General features: G+C 40.7%; 1 non-coding gene across 1 annotated transcript; it reads left to right on the top strand.

The window, feature by feature from the left end:
* The first annotated feature begins 1893 nt into the window (after window positions 1–1893).
* On the top strand, window positions 1894–2000 carry LOC131221994 (small nucleolar RNA R71). The gene has a single exon (XR_009159704.1). It is a non-coding gene; the product is annotated as a small nucleolar RNA R71 (small nucleolar RNA).
* Window positions 2001–2814: the final 814 nt, after the last annotated feature.

Genomic DNA, 2814 nt, shown 5'->3' with positions numbered 1-2814 from the left:
CCAATATAGGAGTAGAGTCGAGCAATGCATTGACTTCATGGATGGGACTATCAATGTCAAAATCCATGCCCGATTGTGCTAAGCAGGTCTCAAGAGGATCTTCAAAAGATGTACGGAAGGAGTCCTGCACAAGGCTCTCGATCATGTCCACTTCAAATATGTCATCCAAATCTGAGGGTTGTTGTCCTGCATTAAAAACATTGAGTTTAATATTCATGTTACCAAAGGACAATTTCATAACTCCATTCCTGCAATTGATAATAGCATTAGATGTGGCCAAAAATGGACGACCCAAAATGACTGGTATCTAACTATGAAGATTCTGGACAGGCTGAGTATCTATAACTATGAAATCCACTGGAAAATAAAATTTATCAACCTGGATTAACACATCTTCAATAATACCCCGGGGCACCTTGACAGATCTATCAGCTAGTTGTAATGTTACCTTAGTCGGTTTCAACTCACCAAGTCCTAGCTGCTCATAAACCGAATATGGTAACAAATTGACACTTGCCCCTAAATCTAGTAATGCCTTCCCGATCTTATGATCTCCTATGCCGCAAGAAATGGTGGGAGCTCCTGGATCCCTAAATTTAGGAGGAGTGTTATGTTGAATCATGGAGCTGAGCTGCTCTGCAAGGAAGACTTTCTTATGAACATTCTGCTTACGCTTTTGAGTGCATAAATCTTTAAGAAACTTAGCGTAAGCAGGGACTTGCATGATAGCGTCAAGCAACGGGATGTTGACTTGCACTTTTTGAAACACATCCAAGATTTCATCAAAGTTATTTCTTTTCTTTATTGGTGCCAGACGTTGAGGAAAGGGTGCTTTGGGCACATAAGGTGGCACATTAGTGGCTCTTGGAGAGTCAGAGAGCTTTTGGACTTTGGATGCATTGGTATGGCTCTCTGCTTCATCTTGATCTTCTATTTTAGAATTTGATTCATCCCCAGGCATCTCTATTCTGTTATCAATCTGCTTGCCTGACTTAAGGATAGTGATCGATTTGGCCTGTTCATGATATTGCCCTTGGTTGGAATTAGAGCCAATCCCATACTGTCCCTTTGGATTAGCCTCAGGTTGGCTAGGGAGCTTGCCCTTCTCTCTCTCACTCAATGTGGCAGCTAGTTGACCCATTTGTACTTCCAGCTTGGCAATGGATTGTGCATTTGCATGTAAGCTTTGCTGGTTGGCCAGTAAGGTTTGTTGGGTGTCTTTTTGGAATTGGAGAGAACTCTGCATGAAAAGATGGAGTGTATCCTCAAGAGATGGTTTCCTTGATTGTGTAGGCAGTTGTTGATATTGTGGAAACTGTTGAGGTTGTTGACTGCCAACTTGGAGGTGCGGTTGCATGGGAGGATTTCCAGATGGTCCTCCTTGTTGTGGTCCTTTTGCCCAAGAGAAATTTGGATGTCTAGCCCACCCTGGGTTGTATGTGTTCGAGTAAGGATCATTCCCAGATTTTTGAAAAGTGTTCATAGCATGAACTTGTTCAGAGAGAAGTTCTGGGAATGCTGCACCAGATGGACAAGACTGCATAGGATGGGCAGGGACTAGAACATGTGGCATATGCCTCGACTTGAGCGGTTTGTGGTGGTCCATTATTTAATACCAGAGCATCAACTTTCTTTGTCAGGTTATCAAGCTTGGCGCTCAGCTCTGGCATGACTCCTATCTCATATATACCACCTCTCTTTTGTGGTTGGGGACTTCTATCACCTCTATTTGAATAATCCCATTGCTGGGAATTTTCGCACAAGGTTTCAAAGAAGTTCCACGCTTCGACATCACTTTTGGTCATGAATGACCCTCCACTGGTGGCATCAACCATGCGACGGTTCTGTGGTGTCAGACCGTCATAGAAGTATTGAACTTGTTGCCACTTCTCAAAACCATGGTGAGGACATTTAAGAAGTAAGTCCTTCCATCTTTCCCAACATTCATGAAAGTGCTCGCCCTCTTTTTGTGTGAAGTTAGTAATTTCTCTACGGAGGGCATTGGTTTTGTGAACGGGGAAGAACTTGTTTAAGAACTTCTTAGACAGTTGGTCCCATGTAGTGATAGATCCAACTTCTAGAGAATTCAACCATGCTTTCGCCTTATCCTTCAAAGAAAAAGGAAACAGGCGTAGGCGGATCGAATCGTCTGAGAAGTTTTGGAACTTAAAGGTGGAGCAAATGTTTAAGAATTCTTTCACATGATGATATGGGTCCTCCTTGTCCAATCCATAAAAGGATGGCAACAATTGTATGACTCCAGGTTTAAGTTCAAAGTGTGCTGTCGTAGTGGTTGGCAGCACTATGCATGAAGGCGCATTAAATTGGACAGGAGCTGAATAATCTTTGAGAGCTTTAACTTCAGTCTCATTCGCCATTTCAACAGGATTATTTCTCAATCTTTCACGAATTGTTCTTTCAATCTCAGGATCAAACGGTGCTAGTTCTATATTCAGAGATCTACGTCCTAGCATAAACTATGTTATTAATATAAGAAAGAAAATTAAACTAAGATGCAACCTATGATGAATAAAACTAAAGGAAAAAGTTATGAATTCCTAAAAACAAGAGAAAGCTATGCAAACGAGAATTGGAAAGAAGAACCCGAGAAAAGGAGATGATGAATGTCTGAAGATTTGAGAGCTCCTCCTTTTGAAGACAATGTTATTTAGCAGCTTCCTTCCTTAATTCCTGTAAACAAAAAGAAAACAAAAATAAATTAAATTTACTAAGATAATGCTAGAAAAAAAATCCTAAGCAACGGTTAATTTCTAAAAAAAAAAAAAAAAAAAAAAAAAAGTTTGTAATCTTAGA

Source organism: Magnolia sinica, chromosome 12 (assembly GCF_029962835.1).
Source record: "Magnolia sinica isolate HGM2019 chromosome 12, MsV1, whole genome shotgun sequence".
NCBI lineage: Eukaryota > Viridiplantae > Streptophyta > Magnoliopsida > Magnoliales > Magnoliaceae > Magnolia > Magnolia sinica.
Note: the sequence above shows the minus strand (reverse complement) of the source record. Positions and strands in the feature narration are given on the sequence as shown.